Below are 25880 nucleotides of genomic sequence, written 5' to 3'. Positions count from 1 at the left end.
TGACAGAGTAAGGCTTGCGGCTCTCCCCCCACGATGTTGGTAATGAGGGCAAGGGCTCGTGCTGGACAGAGATTCTCCTCCTCTTGGTGGCAGCAGTGAGGTGCAAGTATTTATATTGAGGAAAGGGCTTCTCTCACGATATTGGTGCGGATTGCTGTTTGGGAGCCATGGCTTGAGGAAGCCTGAAGAAGCTTGACCAAGGGCTGGACAGAGGGACTCTTTCAGTATTGGTGTAAGCTGTTCGCTTCTTTGAGGTATTAGGCGATTAGATCAGGTAGGCGCGCATCGGGTGGAGCCGCCATTTTAAGGTCAGACAGGGCGGGCAGATCAGACAGTTGCCGCGGATGTTATTGCCAGTAAATCTCACCTTTCGAAGGGGTGTTGAGAGACTTGGGTGATGTGCTCTTTTCCCCCGGTCACGCTGGCCTTGATTGTCGACATTAGAGAGCGGAACCAGCTCAATCCGTCAGGCCGGACTTTTGTGACAGTGCAGCGCCATTTTAGGATTCTTCCGATGTCGGCGCGTGGAGGGCTGAAAACCTGCCAGAAGTATTCAAAGACGGGACCTCAGAACCCGCTCAGGCATCCGGAGGGCTCCACATACCATGGGACATCGGGCATTATGATATCCGTTCCGGTTGTCTTCCGAGTGCATCGGGAAAAGGACTTAGTCACTCTCCTGTGTTGCGGAGCTCCAGATCTGAAAGAGACACGTTAGTGATAGATTCCTTACCTTAGAATATCCCCAGGCGTCAGACTGGATCCGGAAATTTTTGCGTAGCAATACCCCTGCGCGCAGTTAGGCGTCGTCTGCGGCTCCGCGTCCGTCGTCGGCGTCGTGAGCGCCGGGATGACGTCATCGGAGTATATAGACGGCGCCCATGCGCGCTGACGTCAGTTCTTCTTTTTTCCGCGCCAGCTAGCGCAGATCCGGAAGAAGCTCTACCCCCAGTCACTTTTTGACTGAATACTTTTTTGATCTTTTTGATCTCTATTTGGTCGATTACTCGACTATCGGTGCCAGGGATGCCCGGGTTCAAGCCTTGCTCGAAGTGCGGCCGACTCATGTCGGTCACGGACCCCCATCGCCGGTGCCTGAAGTGCTTAGGCCTCGACCACGACGATCGAACCTGTGACGACTGCCGGGCCCTGACGTCGAAGGCTAGGCGGGAGCGGTCCCGCAAGCGTCTCGAACTGAGGCAGTCGGCCCCGCGCCGCTCCAGGTCCCGGTCCCGGTCCCACGGGAGGTCGAGGGACAGGTCGCGAGGTCGGAGTCATCGACGCTCCGGGAGTGGTCACCGATCGTCTGGATCCAAGTCCTCAGGTAAGAGGCATGAGAGGTCGGAGCGACACCATCGGTCCTCCGACCCGCCCCGACGCTCGCTCGATGCGGCCGGGGGTTCGGGCGACACCGCCCACGCGGCTCCGCGGGAGTCGCAAGCGTCGCCGCCTGCCCCACACCTTCGGGTCCCTGGGCACGGCGCGTCGCAGGAGGAGGTCGAGAGGTACCTCATGGCCATGAGGGCCCTCCCTCCTCAGTCGGTTCCCGTGGCGCCTTCGGGCCGATCGGCTCCGTCTGCAGGTCCTTCCGGGTCGGGCGCTTTGGCCCCGACGACGTCGGGTACTTCGGGCCCGGCGCCGCTGGCGACTTCGGTCCCGGCGCCGCGCGACCTCGCTGGATCCGGCTCCGGATCCGGGACCTCGCCGGTCGACCTTACGACCTCGCCGGCGCCGTCCCTTCAGGTGTCGTCCCCGGTAACCGTAGTGGTTGCCGACCCCAATGCTTCCTACGGTCCGCCTCAGGCGTCGGAGGGGCGCCGCTGGGCGCCGATTCCGTCGGCCGTCGGAGAATTCTATCTCCACGAGGAGGCCCTGGCTGTTCATCCTGGTCTCCAGGAGCTGGGTGACGAGGAGCAATGGGAGGGGTCCGAGGACCCTCTGGCACGTGATTGCCAGTCACATCAGGACTGGACATATGAGCTTGGGGAGGCCAGTGGTATTGACACTTCGCCAGACACTGGATTTACATCGCCCCCGACTGTGGCTTCGGAGGCGGGTTCTGCTTACGGTGTAGTGTTGACGAAGGCAGCTAAGGCCCTAAACCTTGAGCTCCCCGTCGCGGCCGTGAGGACTAATCTCCTCACTGAGGTGCTCAAACAGCAGTCCGGCTCCGCGGAGCCCCTTCTGCCGTTCAATGAGGCCTTGTGTGACGTTCTGCTGGGCACTTGGTCCAAGCCCGCCACAGGTCCCCCTGTGGATAGGAACGTGGCCAGACGCTACCGCCCGGCACCGGGCGACCCTTGCTTTTTGTCCACCCACCCCACCCCCGAGAGCCTGGTCATCCAGGCCTCCACTTCCCAGACCGCATTCCCGACGGCCCCGCCCGATCGGGAATCCAAGAGATATGAGCAGTTCGGGAAGAAGGTCTTCTCGTCTGTGAGCCTAGGGCTCCGGTCAGTGAACACCAACTGTCTCTTGGGCCGCTACACCCACACTCTGTGGGACACGGTTGCGGAGGTGCTGCCACAATGCTCTGAGGAGGTCAGGGCTAAACTCAGCCAAACCCTTGCGGACGGCCGAGATGCGGCACGATTTTCCATCCGGTGTGGGCTGGATACCACGGACTCACTGGGCAGGGCGATGGCAACGACGGTGGCGGTTCGACGCCACGCCTGGTTGAGGTCCGCCAATTTCTCGGCCGATGTCCAGGCCACTCTCATGGACATGCCGTTTGATGGCCGTCGCCTCTTCGGCGACAAGGCAGACCATGCGCTGGAACGTTTTAAGGACTCCAGGGCCACGGCCAAGTCCTTGGGCCTTGCGGCCCCACGCCAGCAATCGGGTGCCTTTCGCTCCTTTCGTGGCCACGGAAGGGGCGCCCCACCACGGACCGTCAGCCACGCGCCGCAGAATGTTCAGCAACGCGGCGGCGGCCGTGGGAACCGCCGTGGCGGTGGTCGGGGCCAGCGGCGAGGCCAGTCCACACCTCCCTCAGCAGCCCCCGCCTCAAAACCTTCCTAGTCCGAGTTTTCAGGCCCATGTGACGCCTGTGGGAGGCAGGGTTCGCCATCACCTCTCCCACTGGCATACAGTCACTTCGGACAGGTGGGTGCTGCAAATTGTCCGAAGGGGTTTCTCCCTCCCCTTCGAGTCTTCCCCTCCACCCATGCCGCCTCAATGCCACCGTGTGTCGGGGGATCACTTGCGACTTCTGCAAGAGGAAGTTTCGGCCCTCTTGGCCAAGAGGGCCATCGAGCGCGTTCCTGGGCCAGAAGTAGGACGTGGCTGTTACTCCCACTACTTTCTGGTACCCAAGAAGGGCAAAGGGGGCCTACGCCCTATCTTGGATCTGCGGAACGTGAACGGCTTCCTCCGTACGGAGAAGTTCAAGATGCTCACTTTGGCTCAGGTCCTGGCTGCCCTGGACCCAGGAGACTGGATGGTAGCGTTGGACTTGCAGGACGCCTATTTCCACATCCCCGTCCTGCCGGCCCACCGGCGTTACCTGCGGTTCACGGTAGGCCACGAGCACTTTCAGTTTACCGTGCTCCCCTTCGGCCTTACCAGCGCCCCACGGGTGTTCACGAAGGTGATGGCGGTGGTCGCAGCCCATCTGCGCAGGCAAGGGGTGTCAGTCTTCCCCTACCTCGACGACTGGTTGTTGAAGGCGGGCTCGCCCCAGACAGTCGTCAGCCACCTCCAGACTACGGCCGACCTCCTGCACTTGCTGGGGTTCTCCATCAATGTGCCGAAGTCACACCTGTGTCCCTCTCAGAAGCTCCTTTTCATCGGAGCGGTTCTCGACTCGGCGCAGTTTCGGGTTTACCCACCCGAGCAGCGGGTTCGGGATATTCAGGCCCTGATTCCTGTCTTCGGGCCGTTATCCCGGGTCTCGGTCAGGTTGACGCTGCGGCTTCTGGGACTGATGGCCTCCTGCATCCTTCTGGTGCGTCACGCCAGGTGGCGGATGCGGGCTCTGCAGTGGGACCTGAAGTTTCAGTGGGCCCAGCATCAGGGCAACCTGTCCGATCATGTCCTGATCTCGGAGGGCACTGCGAAGCAACTGCAGTGGTGGCTCACGGACCGCGACTGGGTCAGTGGCAGACCCCTCTCTCTACCCCAGCCGGAGCACGTAGTTGTGACGGACGCGTCCCTCCAGGGCTGGGGAGGCCACATGGGAGAGGCGGAGATCAGAGGCCTCTGGTCTCCGGCGGAGTCCCGGCTCCACATCAACCTTCTGGAGCTGCGGGCGATTCGTCTTGCACTGAAGGCATTCCTCCCCTCTGTCAGGGGGAGCGTGGTGCAAGTGTTCACCGACAACACCACCGCCATGTGGTACTGCAACAAACAGGGCGGTGTGGGGTCGTGGACCCTTTGCCAGGAGGCTCTGCGCCTCTGGCAGTGGCTGGAACATCAGGGCGTGACTCTGGTGGTTCAACACCTGGCAGGTTCTCTGAATGCCAGGGCGGACGAACTCAGCCGCCGGTGCATGATGGATCACGAATGGCGTCTGAACTCGGACGTGGCGCAAGGTCTCTTTCGACAGTGGGGAGAGCCTTGGTTAGATCTATTCGCCACAGAAGAGAACGCGCAATGTCAGCAGTTCTGCGCGTTGGAGTTTCCAAGGCGGCACTCGCTCGGAGACGCTTTTCGTCGCGAGTGGAGCTGCGGCCTGTTGTACGCCTTTCCGCCTATACCACTTCTGCCCAGAGTGCTGAAGAAGATCAAGCGCGACCGGGCCCAAGTTATCCTTGTGGCTCCGGACTGGGCTCGAAGATTCTGGTATCCCGAGCTACTCAGCATGTCAGTCGATCCCCCGATTCGTCTGCCTCTTCGGGAGGACCTTCTGTCGCAGCAGCAGGGGACGGTCCTGCACCCGAACCTGTCCAGTCTCCACCTACAAGCTTGGAGATTGAGCGGCGGCAGTTGAGGCCATTTGACTTGCCTCCCGAAGTCTGTGACATCATTCTGGCAGCCAGGCGTCCCTCCACAAAGTCGGTATACGCCTGCCGGTGGAATAGATTTGTGGCATGGTGCGCAGCAAAGGCTGTGGATCCCCTCTCTGCACCCCTTTCGGAAGTGCTGCTCTTTCTTCTCTCCCTTGCCCAGCAGGGCTCTGCTCTGGGCACTCTTAAAGGGTACCTCTCTGCTCTTTCAGCCTTCTTGAGGCTACCAGATCAGCCTTCTTTGTTCAAGTCCCCTATAGTGAGTAGATTTCTGAAGGGCATCACACACATGTTCCCTCCTGTTCCCTTCGTGATGCCCCAGTGGGACTTGAACCTTGTTCTCACCTATCTGATGTGTGCTCCCTTTGAGCCACTTCATAACTGTCCTCTTCGCCTCCTTACGCTGAAGACGGCCTTCCTGGTTGCCATCACCTCTGCCAGGAGGGTGAGTGAGCTCCAGGCTCTTTCTTCTTCTCCGCCTTTCCTGTCTGTTCATCCTGATAAGGTGGTGTTGCGTACACGACCTTCCTTTCTGCCCAAGGTTGTCACGGCCTTCCACATCGGGCAGTCCATCACCTTGCCCACCTTCTTTCCGTCTCCGCATCCCTCGAAAGAGGAAGAGAGGCTCCACCGTCTGGATCCAAAACGTGCGCTCTCCTACTACCTAGACCGCACTCGCCAATTCCGGGTGGATGACCAACTCTTCGTTGGTTACGTGGGCGCGAAGAAGGGAAAGGCTGTACACAAGAGGACCATCTCCAGGTGGATCATCTTGTGCATCCAAGCATGATACTCCATGGCGAGGAAGGAGCCCCCAGCTGGATTGCGGGCTCACTCCACTCGGGCCACGGCAACGACAACTGCCCTGGGCCGCGGTGTCCCCCTGCAGGACATCTGTCAGGCAGCCACGTGGGCCTCGCTGCACACGTTCGCAAGACACTACTGCCTGGACAGTCAAGTCCGGAGGGATGGCTTCTTTGGCCGTTCCGTCCTCCAGGACTTTCTGGTGTGATATTGGTTCGCAGACCCACCACCGGGGTTGGTATTGCTGGGGTATCTATTCTAAGGTAAGGAATCTATCACTAACGTGTCTCTTTCAGATGCACAAGTTACTACTTGTGTAACGATATATCTGTAAGAGACATTAGTTAGTGATAGATTCCTTACCGCCCTCCCATCCTCCCCGTTCTGCGAACCGATATTTAGGGTTAAGGTCATCCCCTTTCAGGGCCCTAGTTTCAATGGCACCAGTGTTAGTTCTATCATGGCTCTGCGTATCTGGCGCGGAAAAGCTGTGTTATCAGAACTGACGTCAGCGCGCATGGGCGCCGTCTATATACTCCGATGACGTCATCCCGGCGCTCACGACGCCGACGACGGACGCGGAGCCGCAGACGACGCCTAACAGCGCGCAGGGGTATTGCTACGCAAAAATTTCCGGATCCAGTCTGACGCCTGGGGATATTCTAAGGTAAGGAATCTATCACTAACTAATGTCTCTTACAGATATATCGTTACACAAGTAGTAACTTGTGCGTTAGGTGGCCATTCCCACTGCCGTCCAAGCCACGCCCCCAGGATGATCTACTTCTATCTTTTAGTACAGACATGATTCCTGCTTCTCCCAGCCCTTGTCTGTCCGCCTGGAACACTGGCTCTGTCTGAGGTATATGTATCCATTGATTAATTATTTTTAAGTGGGCTGCCCAATAGTACAACTGCATATCTGGAAGAGCTATTCCTCCGTCGTACCATCCCCTTACCAACTTTCCCTGTGCTATGCGCGCTGGCTTGTGTCCCCAGAGCATATTGGAAACAGCCCTGCTATCATTTTAAAATATTTTAGCTGCACAACAAATGGACTATTCTCCAAAACATATAAAAATAGGGGGAGCGACATCAATTAAAAAAAGGCTGCCTTTCCCAGCAAGGTCAGCGGCAGGCAATGCCAGTGCGTCACGTCTTGCCTAAACAGTTCCAGGGGGGGCATCAGATTTTTTGGGAAAAACTCCTCTGACTGGGATGTTACATTAATGCCCACATATTTAAAGGTATCTTCCGCGATGTTTAGCTGGCATTCCACTGGGAGCAGTGGGGATGGGTCCCGCAAGACGAACAAAATCGATTTTGACCAGTTGATAGTATAGCCTGACACTCGACCGGAGATTTCACAGATGTTTAAAAGCACCAAAATCGAGCGCCATGGGGAGGTCAGGTATAATAAGTGATGATGTAGTTTTAATATCAATTTTGCCATCCCATTTTAACAAGTAGACAAATTGTATTTGATGACTACGTTTGTATAGTAAGAATTACAAAATACTTTTCCTGATGTTTGTAGGACTGGAGCCGGAATAGTAAATAAACCCTTTCCCAAACATATAAGCTTTCCCAAGTGTATGTAGGACTGATCTTAGAATAGAAAATATGCCCTCCATCCGTTATATGCCCTTTCCCCAATATTAGCGGGACTGGAAATAAAATAGTAAGTTTGACACCCCAAATGTATGCACTTTTCCCAGTGTTTGTAGGGCTGGAGTTTGAATAGTAAATCTGACCTCCCCCCAAATATATGTACTTTTTCCACAGCTATTGTGCGTGGAATTTGAATAGTAAGTCTGACTCCTTCTCTCTGAAAAATATACTCTTTTCTCAATGTTTGTAGGACTGAAGTTACAATAGTACAGATACGTCCCCACAATTATTTTCACTATTTACAATACTTGTAAGGCTAGAGTTAGAATGGTAAATATGCCAGCCTTATAATATTTGTAATTTTCCCAGTGTTAGTGGGACTGGAGGTTGAATAGTAGGCCGGACATCCAAAATATATATACCAAGCTGCAAGTTGCTCTCCTGTGTGCAGCACATCCTACTGAATTAGAAGCTCTTGCCTGGTTGAATTACTATACATACACCAAAATGAAAAAGTGTGCGTTCTAGATGAAAAGGTGTGTACTCTCGAATCTCTTACACTAGTGTTTTGAGAACAATGTTTATAGATTGCCCAAAGATTACCAGCTATTGGCTTGAGGTAAAAAGGTTTATTGAAGATGTTCTTCAACAACAGGTGGAGATCAACCCTAGGGCCATCTTTTTTGGCCTAACCACAGATTACTGCTTGAAAGATCCAGCATCCAAATGTATCTTCTATGTGGTTATTTTGGCTAGCAGAGAGATTTGCAGATAATGGAAATCTCTAAACCCCGACCTTTGCAGAGTGCCTGTCACACATAATATTTACCATCGAATCAGACATTGCATGTGATACTACTAGTCTGGATAATATCCTCATGCGCGCTAGCGGAATTCCGCTCACACGCTGAGATTTTTAAAAACGCACTTTACATGATGAGCTGGGCTCGTCATCAGCGTGCGAGGAGGCTACGCCATGACGAGCCCAGCTCGTCATCAGCGTGGAAGGGGATATATAGTTGGCCCTGGCGGCCTGGCGTAATAAGTAAAGTGGTCCCGTGATTTAACCTGGGTACTGTTGGCTCTTTTTCTCCTACGTAACATATGGCTTGGGAGTCATGGTGAAAAGGAGTGGACAAAGTAAACAGTTTTGACTTGAGGGAACCTCATCTCATTATCATTACTGGCCCAACACATGGCGGGAACGAATTAGCCAGATGAGAAGAGAAAGAGGATGCCCTTCAAGAACGCCCAATACGGTGTATGAGGACTAACAAAAGAAAAAGAAAAAAAGAGAACAATATGTTTGAATTGTTAAAATACTTTTAAGACTTATAGTTGAGTGACAGATCATGCTGGAGTAGGGAGACCTTACTATATTATTTACCGGGTGTCAGTGGCAGTGTAACTTTGACTTTTTATGTATTACTCATGTAGAGGTATTCCATATTAGTACAACTTTTTTCACATTACTGCTGGCAGCCCCTTCCTGATGCACTGAGGGTCAACATTGGTGGTAATCCTGTCAATTAATGTTGTTTTGTTTAGTGTGGTCATTTTACAACAATGATAATAATAATAGCAGCTAGGGAATATTTTCAATGAACATAAGTAGTTCTCATAAAAAAAAAGGTTTGGAGGCCCCTCATACACACTTTCACCATTGTTTGTAGACCTGAAGTTACAATATGCACTTTCTCCACTGAGTGTATGACTGGATCTAGAATAGTAAATAGGTCCCCCCTGTAGGAGAGTAGGATATTTTGAGAATAAATAACCCTACTTTTTGCATGGTGTCAGTCAAGTAACTGTATTTCTCATCAATTAACATGCATAAAAGTACAATAATAATACTGCATATAAATATCTTATGTAAAAAAAAAGTATTAAAAGAAAAGTAAATACCTTAAAAAGTGGTTTAAGTACAGTTCATATCCAACCACAACTGAGATTAATGTTTATCAAAAGGTCTGTCTAACGCCTTCAATGACATAAGTTGTATAAATAATTAATACATTAGTAGATGCAATAAAGTGATTCATAGAAATACGATTCAACATTTAAACAAAAAAAATCCATAAAACTCTAAAAGCGCAGACTCTATAAAATACACAAATTTCACACGTGTCCCCACCAACAGCAGCAAAGATATATTGAATCCTACATTTAACGGGTAAAATAATGTGAGCTAATACTAAATCGCCATAATTAAAAAGAACTCTTCCGTTTTATAACTGCCAAAAGGAAGGATGCAAGGCTAAAACAAACGTAATGGTTGCCTAACTTCTGGATATATATAATATAATGCTGGCCCACAGTCTCTGAGGCCATATTTGCGCAAATGTGGGACAATATATTTTTTCCTTTCTTGACTGTATAGAGAACAGAAAAATAAAAATTGCATATTAGATTGTATGGACCTGCTATCACACATACAAGATGACAGGTGATTCAGTGAATGAATATTTGCCGGAAAATCTATTATAAGTGGGATGAGGTTTAAACGAAATCCTGTCTGAGTAAACTGATGTTGTAAGTTATGTACCTGTCTCAAAAAAATGTTTCGTGATTTTCAGAGGGTAATGATTGATAAAGTGATTGTGCTTTTATCCCCATTTATAGATGCTCTATCATTTCCCATTTTATTTAAAAAGAGTTCTTCAATTTTAGCCCTAGAAAAGGTAGCTTAAAGAGATTGGAAGTCATACAATTCACGTAAACCCAGTGATGACAAAGAAGTCTCTATGTAGCCCAACCAGGTAATTCTCGATGAATGGTACATTTTTAAAATGTCTCTTAACTCTGACTGGTTGAGTACACTATCCATTTTCCATATTGAGTGCCACATTAATAAAGGGGACAATTTGATCACATCGTTGATAAATGGTAAGCCTAATTCAGCGTGGCAGATAGTTTCAAAAAGCGACCGGGCGCAATGAATCTTTTATAGAAAGCGTCATCCCTGCGTTGTAACTCTTCTATATTCACAATACCCCAGAGTGCAGCCCCATATGTGACAATGACTTTTGCCTTTGCTAAATAAATCTTCAAATTTTCCGGACTTGATTTGGAGCCTAGTTTTTTTGAAAATCTAAAAGTAGCAACAATGCTTCTGTCCATAATGTTGCTCTATTTGTAACCATATCCTTGCACTTTAATTTACGGTCAAAGATGACTCCCAAATAATTAGAATTATACACCATTTCTATTCTGCTTGCTACTATAAAATATCTTAAAGGATTTTTCGAGCCAGCTCCAGTGGTGAAGACAAAAGTTTTTGACTCATTAACCTGTAAGTTCAATCTATCCATAAAACGTGTATACTTCTCTATGATTCTCTTCAGGGCCACTGGAGTTCTTGCCATAAGCACCGCATGGTCAGCATAGGGAAATAATGGCAAGGGGACCACCTTTTCGTAGGGAACATCCTTTACGCTCTCCACTAATACAGCTTCAAGAATATTTAGGTAGAGAACGAAAAGAAAGGGGGCGAGGACACAGCCCTCCCTTACATCCCTTTCAATATTGAAGTTTTTTGTGCACTCTTCTTGTTTTCCGTACTGCAGGCTGGCTCTGGTTCCCCATTATAGCTGTCTGATAAAAGTAATAATCGGGGCCTCAACACCCATGCTCTCCATAATATCCCATAACTTACTATGAACCTCGCAGTCAAAAGCAGGTGAGTGGTTCATAAAAGCCTCACAAAGTTACCCTTCTTTTAGTAAGGAATATTTAGCTGCTAACAACATTAAATTAAGGCATTGCTCTATATTGCCTTTGCCTTTCCTAAAGCTGCATTGTACCTTGGAGAGGATGTTTTTGTCTCCTAACCAGTCTTCTAGTCTATTTAATAAAAGGTGTCCCATAATTTTAGCTGTGCTGTCAATTAAGAAACTAGGCCAGTGCTTAATTTGAGCCGGTGGTTTACTGTGCTTAGCACTGGCACTTAGTTGTCAACACCGACGCTTGTGACATATGGCTGAGATACCCGCCACCCCCTCTCAACACAATCCCCAGAAGGAGGGAAACCGGAAACAGTTCTTGAAGTTTTTGGAAGTGGGAGGGAGTGACCCTCCCGGCCGTATTTATTAAAAACAAATTAAAACATTAAACGTTTCATGTTATGTACAATTTCATTACCACATTGCGATGTTTGGCTAACCTTAACAGATTCTCTAATACAGAGGTTCACCTAGCCGAATTAGCATCCTACAAAACATTCTCTAAAAAATACTGAAATTGTACATCCTAACGTTTAAGGGCCAACGGCAAGGTCATAACCGGTGTCAAGATCCCTAACCAGACTTACCCCTCCCACTTGGGAGGGGCGACAGCACAGAGGCTTACCTCAAGTGCAACTACTAACAATTTCCCTTGACTTGACGGGGGCACTTAAGAACTCGACGCCATTTAAAGGTCGTTCGAAGACTCGTGTGAGGTATCTAGAAGGTATCGTGGACCTCCCCCCACCCCACACAACTTACAGCATCTGCCGTCGCAGATGTCACTGGCCCCGGGAAATTCACCAGGAGGGGGCTGTAACCCCTCCTACAAAGGAAGGGGCCTTGACCGCCTTTCCTTTACTTCCGGCGACCCATCCTTAGACGGGACCGCCTCCCCATTGAGGGGCCAATGGCCACCTCTCCCGAGCGCTCCCATCCGTGTTGGGTGACGCCCACTCATAGGGATCTACCAATTAGTGCTCACCGATCATGACCTTACCGCCTACCAAAAATAAATACGACAATGCTACTCAAACCTACAAAACATTGGTCGCTACGACCGAAAGAGCATGCTAAAAATTCAACATTATATCGAATCATTTTATTGCAAAAACCTTCACCACATACACCATTCTTCATTACGGTCAATCATAAACATGATACCATAACAACCTGTAAACGAAAACAGCAAACATAATCATAATTTTCTTTATTACAAAACAACTTGCTGTCCTCAGGGGCTGGTGGGTGGGTCAAAATTGGCTCTTCGTTCTGTCCCGAGCTCACGTGTAACGAGGAGGTGCAGCTTCAGAGCACAAGAACAAGAGGACGTCTTCTGGTCTTGCGTCCCTTTTTATCCGTCTTCAGGGCGGGCGTAAACCCGCCCCTGCCTGCCCCGAGGGCGTGGCTGGCTGCGTCGGTGTCTAGGCCAGCCCACTCTAGGGCGGGAAAAAGCGCGCCCCGGCTACGCCGCTTCGGGCATACCAGCCGAGACGCGCCTCCCGCCAAAAAATGGCTTCCCGGGGGGATCGAGGCACTCCGCCATACGTTCGGGGGGACCGAGTGGTCGCCCCTTTCCATATGGCTGAGATACCCGCCACCCCCTCTCAACACAATCCCCAGAAGGAGGGAAACCGGAAACAGTTCTTGAAGTTTTTGGAAGTGGGAGGGAGTGACCCTCCCGGCCGTATTTATTAAAAACAAATTAAAACATTAAACGTTTCATGTTATGTACAATTTCATTACCACATTGCGATGTTTGGCTAACCTTAACAGATTCTCTAATACAGAGGTTCACCTAGCCGAACTAGCATCCTACAAAACATTCTCTAAAAAATACTGAAATTGTACATCCTAACGTTTAAGGGCCAACGGCAAGGTCATAACCGGTGTCAAGATCCCTAACCAGACTTACCCCTCCCACTTGGGAGGGGCGACAGCACAGAGGCTTACCTCAAGTGCAACTACTAACAATTTCCCTTGACTTGACGGGGGCACTTAAGAACTCGACGCCATTTAAAGGTCGTTCGAAGACTCGTGTGAGGTATCTAGAAGGTATCGTGGACCTCCCCCCACCCCACACAACTTACAGCATCTGCCGTCGCAGATGTCACTGGCCCCGGGAAATTCACCAGGAGGGGGCTGTAACCCCTCCTACAAAGGAAGGGGCCTTGACCGCCTTTCCTTTACTTCCGGCGACCCATCCTTAGACGGGACCGCCTCCCCATTGAGGGGCCAATGGCCACCTCTCCCGAGCGCTCCCATCCGTGTTGGGTGACGCCCACTCATAGGGATCTACCAATTAGTGCTCACCGATCATGACCTTACCGCCACAGGTCCGGATAGTTGACCGGCTATCCGGACCCCCCACAAAACTCCTACCTAAAGGTCATGTTTTAACGTTTTCAACCAAGCCAAGAAGTCTCCTATGAGTAACTCATTCCCCACCCGTGACAAATGCACACCATCCCCCAAATACATACTGTCATCGTTAATACAACCATGCGAGATAGAATGCAGTGTCTTGGAACGGAACAACCTACTCACTTTGTTATTAAGTTTTCTAACAGAATGATTCAAAGCAGGAATCGAGATAGCCCCCCGCCACACTTTACGTGGGATCATATGAGACCACGCAATTATGCACCCCGGAACTCTCCTTGCTAACCAACTTACCGTGGAAAGCATTGCCTCTAGGAGAAGTCGTCTACCGGTGGTGACCAAATCATTGCCCCCTAAATGTACTATGACTATAGACGGCGGTGACCTCGTCCGCCCTAACAAACCCTCAAAGAATGCTTGAAACTGGTCAATACAGAGACCGCCTCTTCCGTAGAAGGACACTCTGTACCCGTATTCCCCAGGTACGTGAATCATGTCACCTGCTTCGAATACGTCTGCGGCACGCCTCACGTATGAGTGGCCCACGACCCACACCTCCTGTCTCACAGCCGGTGACGTCTGACCGCTGGCCTGGTGTTGGGTCGACTGCATAGTCCGCCCCGCCTCGTAGGCTTGCGCAACTGAAAACCAAACAAAAGACAAGAAGCGTGAGTACATTATTACAGCTTCACAACATGTGCAATCGCACATATCTCTTATAACAATTGGAGGACCATCGCCCCACTCGTTTCACTTGTTCAATATTAAGACCCCTGGCTGTAGCTTCGGTGGCAGCCCCTATTCGAAAGGAATGGGTCCCGAATTCGCCCGGGTCCAAGCCCGCTGCGGTAATGGACATTGCAAGCACCCGCTGAAACTGAAACTTCGTCAGTGGGGTGGCGTCTGCGTGTCTCAACAATGTCCCACCCCATGATGCCACCCTTCGTGCTAGATAATCCTCTAAACACCGTACCGGACACATGGAGGACCCGGGGATCCTGCGAATGATCGTGCAGTCCCCCATCCCATCTTGGTCGGTCTTGGACCTGGCAAAGGAGACAATCATCGTTTCACCCCTGATCTGAACGTGTTCCCGGCACAAACCCCCCACCACATCCTGTTTGTTCCTTGCAACCAGCTCACTTATCCTCATTGCCCCGTGAAATGCCAGCGTAAATGCAGCCCGGAACAAACACGTCTCGAAAGGAGACGAGCATGTGGTAGGGAGTGTGGCCAGCAACTGGGACAACCTATCCAGACCTATCGGTCGTCTCTCATCTACTCTGCGACCCTCCAGGCGTTGCCACCCACGCAGCGCCTTCTGTACTACAAAAGACGCTGTCGGGTCCTGGATGTTATGGGCCCTGGCAACAAAGGAAATGGCGGCATGATGCCTTTGGGCCGTAGCCACCGACTTCCCAGCCCTACGTAAGGACATCAGAAAAAGTACTACCCACTCCTCCTGACCCCAAAGTCCCCCTCTCTCAGTCCCCAAAAATGCTAAATAGGCCCGAAACGCCCCTTCATATGCCTTCCTCGTCCTGGGTGCTAGACTCTCTCCCACGAGGTGACGTAGTTCGGGGCACCGAGAGACCAGAGAGCTTCGGGGAAGGGTGCCGACTCTGGGTCCGCTGAGGGAAGGAAACCCGAGAAAGCCTGCATGTGAAAACGAGACAGTGCATCAGCAGCCTGATTCATCACCCCTGGGACATGCTTTGCTCTGAATATCACATTCAGTTGCATACACAGTAAGACAATTTCTTTGAGCAGCCTCAAAATCAGTTTACAACGGGCTGCCTGACTATTGATGCATTCTACAACGGTCATATTGTCAGACCAGAACACGACATAATGATCTTTGAACCCTTCGGGCCAGGTTCTCAGGGCCACCAGAATGGGAAACAGTTCAAGGAAAGCAATATTACTCGTCAGCCCCTCCTCGTGCCACCATGGGGGCCACCTTTGTGCCGACCATTTTGCGCCGAAGATGGCGCCAAAGCCTATGCTTCCCGCTGAATCTGTCCATAGACCAAGCTCTTCAGAGGACACGGCTGGTTTGTTCCAGACGACTCGACCATTGAAGTCCGCCAAAAATGCTAACCAAATACGCATGTCCTGGCGGACCTCAGCCGATAACCTCGTGCGATGATGACCCTCCTTTAGGCCAACCATCGCTTGGGCAATTGAACGGGAAAAGGGGCGGGCCATTGGGATCACCCTCAAGGCAAAGTTCAACTTCCCCACCAATTGTTGCAACTGATGCAGTGTAACCTTAGATGCATTTAAACATACTTGCAGGGCTGCCCTGAATTTCGACACTTTGCTAGCTGGTAGACGGAAACAGCCCTCACTAGAGTCCAACTCGATCCCCAAAAACTCGAGGCAAGTCGTGGGACCCGCAGTTTTACCTGGTGCCAATGGCACGCCAAAGTGACCCATCAACACACAGAATTCAGCCAAGGCCTGGGCACATTCGGGATTTCCGGCGGGTCCAAGAAACAGAAAGTCATCAAGGTAATGCATCACATTTCGGAAACCCGTTTTCTTCGTGAACACCCATTGCAAAAACGTGCTGAACTTCTCAAAATATGCACACGATATAGAGCATCCCATTGGCATACACCTATCCATGTAATATGATCCCTGAAACATGAATCCCAGAAGACGCTGGTCGTCTGGGTGTACCGGGAGCAACCGGAAAGCTGACTCGATATCTGATTTCGCCATCAACGTCCCGGGCCCCAGGCGATTCAAAATGGCTACTGCCTCATCAAATGATGCGTACTGCACCGAACATACCTCTGGATCAATTGCATCGTTTACCGAAAGACCCCGTGGGGCTGACAGATTATGGATTAATCGGAACTCACCTGGGTCCTTCTTGGGGACCACCCCTAACGGAGAACAGACAAAATACGGTACCGGGGGCACAATAAACGGCCCGGCGACCCGTCCCCTGCTAACCTCTTTCTGGATCTTATCCTGCACTACAGATGTATGCTGCAAGACGGAAAGTTGATTTCTGCACGTCCCGATACCCTGAAAGTCCCCTACCGGGATGCGGAAACCATATGAAAAACTGTTCCGCAGCACCCCAGCAGAAGTACGATCTGGGTACTCGCTGAGCCAAGGAGTCATCGCCAAGGTATCAATCGGGGTTGGTAAAGGCGCCCCTCGGCCTATATTAGGCTTGTTTGGCGCCTCCTTTACCCCCATTCTCACTCGTTCTGGCTCTACACAAGGACTCAGGATGGGACGACCCACAATTGCTACATTCGTGTTTGAATTTACACGATCCCGGAGGCCTGGTACATTTTCCTTTGTTGAAATTGAAGCAGAAACCCCTTTTTCCCGTGTTGCCGGCAGGTCTCGGGTAATCGTCGGTGCCCGTACCTGACCGAAAGGGCGTCCCCACATTTTGGCGGGAGTGATCAACAACATTGCTCCCTACCAACGGCATTTTCAACATTCCTGACTCTTTCATTTTATCCCATGTCACAGAATCGTAACAATCCCAAGTTAAACCTTTGTTATGTTCCTTCTCTTTCCTAAACAAGTTGTCATAACAGAACCAATGGTTACCCTGATAAGCTGTCGAGTAACCCATAATTCGTGACTGATAAATGGGAAACTCAGGAAGCAACTCGGGCCTACGTTCCCCTAAAATCGATGTAAAAATACCCCACGCATTGCCCCAGTTGCCAATATTCTCATTTATCTTAAAGGCGGCCATTTTTGCGCGCCAAACACTCGGATGCATTAGGTGCTTCTGACTCTTAACATGCTCCACCTCATAATGATCGACAAGCAAGGAGAAAATATTCACATACTCCCCTGCCCAAATCTTTTCCTTTATTGCTAAAGGCACATGTTGTCCCAATCTCTCTCTACGAGAGGGTGCTGACTCATCCCTTGCGATCGGCAATGGCCGCTTACCTGAACCGGACGCTGCTTCCGCCACTTGCGGCTTGTCTATCCCCGCCACCGGCGCGGTCACCTTAGCTGCATCTCTTTTCTCACGCAGCCCTTTTATCAGCGCCTGTGCCTCGGCAGCCGTGGCGCCCTCACTACTATCCCCCAACCACGCTGCTAGCTGTGCTGCCAGCTCGGGGGGCATATCCTCATTGGATGTCGGGGTGACGACAACGGGGATTGGATTCCCCTCCATCGGTACTGGGGTCGGCGCCTCGAGCGGGGCAGAGGGAACCGGGACGTCTCCCCCGGCTGGAACCCTTCTCGGCCTCTTAGGTCTCCTTCCAGCCGGAGCAGGGCCCGAACCCTCCTCCCCGTCTCGCTCCGCCAGCCGTTTCTTTATGTCGGACATTTCTTTAAAAAGGGCCCGCACCATCTGATCAGTCGTCATTCTCTTTGCGCCTTTCTTGGGCATCTCTCCGACAAAGTATCTAGAAGACAAAGAAAAAGATCAAAACGCTCAAAATTGGCTCTTCGTTCTGTCCCGAGCTCACGTGTAGCGAGGAGGTGCAGCTTCAGAGCACAAGAACAAGAGGACGTCTTCTGGTCTTGCGTCCCTTTTTATCCGTCTTCAGGGCGGGCGTAAACCCGCCCCTGCCTGCCCCGAGGGCGTGGCTGGCTGCGTCGGTGTCTAGGCCAGCCCACTCTAGGGCGGGAAAAAGCACGCCCCGGCTACGCCGCTTCGGGCATACCAGCCGAGACGCGCCTCCCGCCAAAAAATGGCTTCCCGGGGGGATCGAGGCACTCCGCCATACGTTCGGGGGGACCGAGTGGTCGCCCCTTTCCAGTCTGCCACAAGGTGGCGCTGTCTGGCAAATTTAGAGATGACCATAGCAACTCTCCATTATCAATTCTATATACAATAAAAATAACTAGTACCTGCCACCCAAGCCATTCCTATAGCTTTGCGGGCCTGGAATAGTCTGCATTTTCATACTTGTAAGAGCGTGTTCATTAGTAGATTGGTTCTTACTATCATTGGAAGCGCTGGCAGTGGCAATATGTGATGAAAGCTGCAGTGGCATCTTAAAGAGAGCCCTGTCACTTCTTTTTTTCCCTACAAATTAAGCACTAAAATAGGCCTATAGTTTTTAGAATTAGAGATATCTCCCTTCTTAAAGATTGGGATAGTTTGTGAATGCTTCCAAGAATTTGGAGGCCTGACTTTAGATATTGAGTTAAAAACATTTGTTAATAGTGGGCCCCATAATGAGGTGTTAGTTAATATCAACAGAAACCCCATCAGGACCCGCGGCCTTCAAGGCTCCTGACTGTTGCAGGGCTAGATCTACTTCTGTTACATCCAGTATCATACTGGAGGTCTTAACCAACGCATGAGGATCTACTCAGTCTGGGCTCTTTGTTTCTGTGACCTACCCCTCTTCCTCGATGTGTACCAGTAGGTGCGGATCCTATGAATCTTCTAAGAAGCGAGCATTTACTGTTTTCCAGAATCCAATGTTGTCATTTTGCTCCAAGGCTTGGAGTACGTTTTCCCAAGCTTCCTCTCAGATTTTTCAACCTTTCCTGTCTTGCTGCTTTATACCTTGCGGCAAGGACTGTACCAGCTGAGTGTTTCAAGGGACCTCTTTCAAGGGCTATGCGCAGGTGTGATAGCGCCTTAGAAGAGGTAGTATCAAACCAGCGCAACTGTGGGCACTTGAGTGTTGATAGCGGGCGGGTTAGATGCTGGTTAATGCCACTCATGATATCTTAAAATGCACCTGTCACCCGTCTTGGGGATTGCCCGGTCATCCAAACAAGTCATCACCACACATATATTTAACCTCAAAAACTGAGGTGACCAATTTTGGCACATCTACTCCGACCAACTTTAAAATGTAGCCATTTTTCCTAGTAAGGGTTGGTTTGGGGACTTTCCTGGGAAAACCAGAAATATCACCCCTCCAATCTAACTCACAAATTAAGGGAGCATGATCACTTAGATCTATGAGTATGACCTTAACATTCTTTATTCGAGTTCTCAGATTATCTGCGATAATTATGTAATCTATCTGTGTTCCTTTACCTCCCCTTCCAAATGTTCTATCCATATATCTGGTATCCTTGTTTATCTCATTGCCTATCACTAAATTCCAAGTAATCAAGAGTTAGGACGTTCCCATATGCAGTATGAATAAAATGAATATTTGGGTCCCCCTCCGGATCTGTTACACCTCTGATAGATTTATCAACTATTGGGCAACTCTTGATATTAAAATCTCCCAACCATAATATTTTCAGTGGCTTAAAAATGGAGGTACTTAGCTCCTTAATCTCCCTTTCAACTTCTTCTGCAACAAGATCTAAATTTCCAAAGTGCTTATTATAAAAGTGTATAATAAGCAGGTCCCAGTCCCCTTGTCCTGCGCAAACAACATAATGGAAAAAGATGACGTGTTTAAAAAAACTATAATTTTCACCCTAACAGTATTGGCTAATAATTTTAGTAAGCCTCCTTTTGCTCTACCCACTCTGGATGGTAGTGCCATGGGTTAGGAATGAAAGCATTCTGCATTATTTATCTTACCACTATACCCTGCGATAGTCCACGATATCAACCTCAACTCAGTGGTCCCCTCTAGAGTTTTTCTCTCCTCCATACTAGGTGTTTGCGGGCATATTCTCCTTCTATGATTCTGGTCTCTTTTTTCATTGAGTCAATCGCATTCCTCTAGACTGTCCAAGGGTGCAAATCGATTCGAGGTGGGAATGCCTCTTGGGTCAAGTGGGTCACTGGACGATAGCGGGTTAGTGCAGGAATTGCTAAGGTAGGGCCCCTAAAAGTTTCCCTGCCATCCTGGTACCTCACAATGTATTGTGGCTTATATAAATACCCCAATGGTAGAGCAAAAATGTGGTCCTCACTGTTGCTGCTTTAGGCAGTTGTCCTAATATCCCCCCAACTAATCCACTGCTATCCATATTAATTACCATGCAATCTCCCTGGATCTTTTTAGGTGCAGGGCCCACCCATTTTATTCTCCTTGAAATTAGAAGGTACCCCTGAATATGCCGCCCTTCTCTCAAATATTTAGTCAACCAGTGACGAGCTTTGGACATTAGTTGCTCTGTTGTCTCGGACAGGGGTGGTCTTAATTCAGGGATGTTAACCAGTTCAATAATGTACTGGCAGGATGTCGGTGGGAGGCTTAGATATTGTGGTTTGCTTTTCCCGTTTCCTAACAGGATATTTCCTATATCTCTCCTTGCCCTTGTTGTTGGGACGATTGTTTCTTCGCTTAGGCAAATTTTCTCTAAGTATGAGCCCTTCGGGGGGGCGTGGCTTGGAACGCGACAAGATGGCTGCACAGTAGTGTAGCTCTGGCGGCCACCACTATTATCCTAACAGATTTCCTGCTCTAACTGTGCCCATTGGCGGACATTTTGAAGCGGCGGTGCAAGCAGCCGCTGTGTGCACCCAGCTGGTGTGGTTGGAGGGCGCGAGAAGCAGTTACAGAGCCCGAGCGACGGTTGCTGGAGCGAGTGCCTGCATCCATGATGGCAGCCCCGCGGCTGACGGCGTAGTCACAGGCCGCGCCGTAGACACCCGCAGCACTTCCGGCAGCGGTGCCGAAGTTCGTGGCTGGAGCCGCCAACACGGGTGAGCTGTGATTTGCCCCTCCTTCTTGAGATACGCGGTCCCCGGTCACCTTGTGGGAGCGCGAGTTCCGTGATTGGCCTGCATTGTTGCTGCATGTGTTAGGGGACCAGCTGGATCCAGTCACGTTGTGGGCCTCTGTGGAAGATACGGCCGTAGGCCGCCCTGTGTGCACCGCTTTACGACACGAGGCCTACGTGGAGAGCTCAGCAGTGCTTGGGCTGCAGCGATTGGGGGCGAGACTGGGGCAGTGAAAACCCTGTGGACTGTGATTAGGAGGCGCTCAGACTGTGGAGCGTTCATCCCCGCCATTTACAATATCTGCGTGCAGGTGGCCCAGGACACCCCTGAGTGACTGTGTTTCCCACTCGGACACGAGCTGGCATCATGGGCAAACCAGTGAAAAATCAGCCTCGCCTTAATTTCGAACTGCATAGAGGAGGCAAGTCAACACAAACTGCTGCTTCTGACTCAGAACTAGAATCGGCTGCACAAGCTCCCTCCACTCTGGAAAAAACTTTAGCAGCAATCCAGGCCAGTTTGCAGTCCATAGACGACAAAATAGAAGCGCTTAATGGCCGTATGGACCACATGTCATCCAAGTTAGACAAGCAGTCAGTCAGACTCAGAGAGGCGGAGCAGCGTATCTCTGATGCCAAAGATGGAATATGTAAGTGGCTGCCAAAGCACGAACATTTGCCTACCTGCCTGCTTCTGCGAAGCTGTTTTTCACGGGTTCCTGCCACACGCCCAGGACTTTACCGGCACCTCCGCTCTCCTGTTCTGGGCTCCTGCTCCTGCCCAGGTCCCCCCCGCCAGCGATGCTACTCCATCCTGCGTCACGGCCGCCGAGAGGGGGGGACTATAGCCCCCAAGAGCCTTAGCGCCTCAGCCCCGGACACCGCCTACAGCCTGCGCCCGGAGGCGCATAAGATCACCGGACTTCCTCGGCAGAGCGGGTAACTTCAGCACGGACATTTGCCTACCTGCCTGCTTCTGCAAAGCTGTTTTTCACGGGCTCCTGCCACACGCCCAGGACTTTACCGGCTCCTCCGCTCTCCTGTTCTGGGCTCTTGCTCCTGCCCAGGTGACCCCCCCCCCCGCCAGCGACGCTACTCCATCCCGCGTCGCGGCCGCCGAGAGGGGGGACTACAGCCCCCAAGAGCCTTAGCGCCTCAGCCCCGGACACCGCCTACAGCCTGCGCCAGGAGGCGCATAAGATCACCGGACTTCCTCCGCGTCGTGGGACGCACGCGGGACTGCGCCGGGCTAAGCCTGGGCAAAGCGCAGGCCCTCTGTGGCCTGAGGAGACTGGGCTGGGCCATACCCTTTCCACTACTGACTTGATTCCACTGCCATATGAAAATTAAGGTATCGTGACACTTAATCCCAAAATTTGGAAAGCTGTTCCTTTCACTCCGTGTATTGTCGCTGCTGTTCCGATTGGGCAGAAATTGATCTGCAGCCCATTTTTTGTTGCAGAAGTCTTTGATTTAAAAACAGCGAGTAATTATGTCACAGAGGGCCTTGAAGGGAAGACAATCATTGATGGGAGGGTCAATAAAGGGAACACTTGATCAGTTCATTTTCAGAGCAGCCTCCAAGCTGGAGCATGAGATTGCCATAACAGAGCGACGCATATCATCCGAACTCCAGAACAAAGACATATCTATAAGCCCATCACTTACAGCGGCCTCATTGGTGGTATCTTTATCAGACAAGGAGAGATTGCTTCTCAGTGACATTGGTATACCTTACCTGCTTAAAGACGTCACACCGCCTTCAGAGTCTAATAGGTTCCCAAGCAGCAGAGACTCTAGTGCTGATCGTGTCATAGACTTACTCTTAGAAGACCCCACACCATTAAACTCCCCAAATCCTGGTGTTGCCAACAAGGTGCGGGCCCAAACTACATCTAAAGGACGCCTGCAAAAAAAGGAAAAGGGGGGGTAGCAACCAAGTAGGGAGACAGGCCAAACAGACCATGATACATCCCTGTACTCCAACAAAAGAAACGACTGGAGCAGGAAAAATACCCACGAATACCAACTTGGAACATGGTCCACTGCCCCCGTCCCTAATTCAGGAATTGACACAGAACATTGAAATCCTAATGAAATCTCTGTTCCTGCTAATTGTGGAAAGACTAAAGAGAGTGGCCTCCCAACTAGGGTCCATAGAAAATTTTGTTATAGCCAACACAGCCCTACTGAAGGATTTAACACCTAACACCAACATCAGACCCCCCCCCCCCAGCCCCTGTGATACACACTATTAGTAAGACTACTACACCGATAGAACCTCCACACATAGCTCCAGCTAAGATACAGACAATCGCTAGGGAAACAGAACCACCAAGGACTAAGGCTATAGTGAGCAATGAAACTAGAGCAGGGACTACATTACACAATAATCGGAGGGGCAACTCATCCTACAGAAAGAACACTGGGCCCATTTTACAAATTGATCTCCCTCCAGAGGCAGCCCCGTACGTCGCTGTACTGACCAGGGTCCCAGAATTACCACAAGAGAAACAAGAAAGCTACTGGGAACTTAAAAACAAGGTTATGCACTGGTTGCAGAATAATAGACAGCTACCCCCCAACATCAATGGGGAAATCCTGAATGTCCGAAGGCTTAAATGGGTTGGTCAGAGGCCCAAAGATTCCAAGGGAGACATCATAATAATTAATTTTAGAGACGGCAGAGTTGTAAAACACTTTAATGACTAGTTTCAGGAAAGCGAGGGGAAGGGCATCCACATTCACGACCTGAGCTACTTCTATCCAAGGTCCCTTCAGCCCTATCAACCCAACAAAGCAAATTGCCTTCTAACAACATGGGGGGCCCCAGTTTTCAATGTCCCCACTAGAAACAGTTATGAGGTATTGACAGGTCTAGACGGTGTAGACTGACTCACTTCAGAGAAACAAATGGCTTCAACGGACCCTAATGGTCTCCTGTCTCTGCCTTTGCAAACAAATGTGGAGCTGGGCAACCACACTGCTATTATTAAGCCCTCTGTGAGAGAAGATATGAGGTGTGATAAAGAGGAAAGCGTAGCGGATAAAATACCTGCATTTAACATAGTTATGCCAACTCCCACTGTGCTCGTAACAGGCTCTAGCTCTGTTAATAGCATCGCAAATCATGACCCAAATAAATATGCTAATGTCTTAACACATCCCATTAAGCCAGCCTCTGAACTTTCTAATACCGCTGTGAGTCCCATAATCCAAATAGCTCAACCATTAAAACACCCGTTACCTCAAATCTGGAATGGCTACAACTGTGAATTACACATGCCAACTTTAGGGAAACAGTTGAAGCATCCCAGGTTAAACCTCCCGAGACTAGCCTGCCATTGAAAAGTCCACCCTCTAATAGCATAATTAGCTGGAATGTTGCCGGCCTATCTGCTAAACTTAACGATCCTTTATGGCAGCAAATTACATTAATTAATCCTTCATTTGTACCCAGGAAACTTGGTCAAATAAAGAACTTCATATTGTGGGATATAAAACCTTCTTTACTCTAGCCATCCCGAGTCCCAGTGGTAGATTTAAGGGGGGCCTCTGCAAATACATATCAGTTAATACGGGACCCCTAGATGTCAAATTTATCACCAATGAATATTATCAAATCCTGATAACATCGTGGGGACCCTTACAAAATATGGTGTTGGTAAATTTTTATAACAACATCCCCCCTGCCCTAATTGAACATACCCTTAACAATCTCTTGAAGGAACTTATCGAAATTGAAGACCAAATGTCCAGCAACATGGCCCTGCTCTGGGTGGGGGATTTTAATTCTCCCCCCTGCCCCCATGGACCGAAGGGTAGTTGTGGCTTGGGAGAGGATTCTGAAGGGCCAGTGAGCCACTTCTCCCACTCTACAGTAGGAGAGTTATATAATACTATATCAGCTCAATTCACGTTATCATTTATTAACGAATTGTGCGCCCCAAACAAAACCCTTTAGGCCAACATTTAATGGGAGGGGGAAAAACTTGATTATTGATTTCACACTCCTTTCAACCCGGTACGCAGGTTTGGTTTCAAATTGGGCGACTCTTGACACTGCAATTAGTGATCACTACCCGATAGTTGTAGAACTTAAGACGAGGGATGGGAGTCAAGGTTATAAGAGTAATATTATATTCAATCTAACCCCAATTCTTGCCTCGAAAAACGGGTTTCGTATAAAATGGGGAAAGGTTGAACCCACAAACGTCATACAAAAGCTTGTTCAGAACGCCGAGGAAGAGTTTAAAACCTCTCTTACAGTAGAAGCCGATGCTCACAGCATAGTCGGCTCTTTTAAAAAAATATGTGCAGACATAAAACTCCAACAGACTAAAGTTCCTCGTAATCCATCTAAGGGCAATCATGGATGGTTCAGTGGGACTTGCACCAAGGCACTTGCCGCCCTGCAAAAAGCCCTCCATTCCTGTCCAAAGTCTCAGGAAGAGATCCAGCTAGCTAGACGTGCCTATCAGAGAGCCCTAAAAAGTACAAAAAGGGAGTTAAAATCTAGGGCGTGGTCTGATCTATGCGCAGCAGCAGACCGGAAAGACAATATTGCCTTCTGGAAGGCCGTTAATGCCCCGTTTTTCCAAAACCATCAGGTTCCTAAAATAGATCAAGCCATTACAGCACAAAGCTGGGTTAAACACTTTGAAGCCCTCTACAACGGAAGTGAATCCTCTAGAGTGTGTTCTGAAAATCATGGGGCATTCTTGCTAGGTACCGACAGCACCTCTTTCCCACTGGGCATACCGTTTCATCTGGATGAGGTGCTTAAGGCAATCAGAGAAAGCCCGGCAGGAAAGGCCCCAGG

General features: G+C 50.2%; 3 protein-coding genes across 6 annotated transcripts in view; 2 read left to right on the top strand and 1 right to left on the bottom strand.

The window, feature by feature from the left end:
• The window catches only part of LOC147712559 (uncharacterized), a 293966-nt gene extending 272071 nt beyond the window's left edge, over positions 1–21895 (bottom strand). For 2 of the 3 annotated variants that reach the window (XM_086923261.1, XM_086923262.1), the window contains exon 1: positions 21743–21895. The gene's annotated coding sequence lies outside the window, so the exon portion shown is untranslated. The remainder of the gene's footprint in view (positions 1–21742) is intronic. The other variant, XM_086923263.1, reaches the window with a different exon arrangement.
• Positions 1–25880, top strand: part of SLC26A8 (solute carrier family 26 member 8) — a 3386895-nt gene that overhangs the window by 1337762 nt on the left and 2023253 nt on the right. The gene's annotated exons all lie outside the window — the stretch shown is intronic.
• The window catches only part of LOC147712558 (uncharacterized), a 65485-nt gene continuing 61596 nt past the window's right edge, over positions 21992–25880 (top strand). For both annotated transcript variants that reach the window (XM_086923260.1, XM_086923259.1), the window contains exon 1: positions 21992–22409. The gene's annotated coding sequence lies outside the window, so the exon portion shown is untranslated. The remainder of the gene's footprint in view (positions 22410–25880) is intronic.

The sequence above is a fragment of the Lissotriton vulgaris genome, chromosome 5 (assembly GCF_964263255.1).
Source record: "Lissotriton vulgaris chromosome 5, aLisVul1.2, whole genome shotgun sequence".
Taxonomy (NCBI): domain Eukaryota; kingdom Metazoa; phylum Chordata; class Amphibia; order Caudata; family Salamandridae; genus Lissotriton; species Lissotriton vulgaris.
This window is presented reverse-complemented; position numbering and strand designations above follow the sequence as displayed.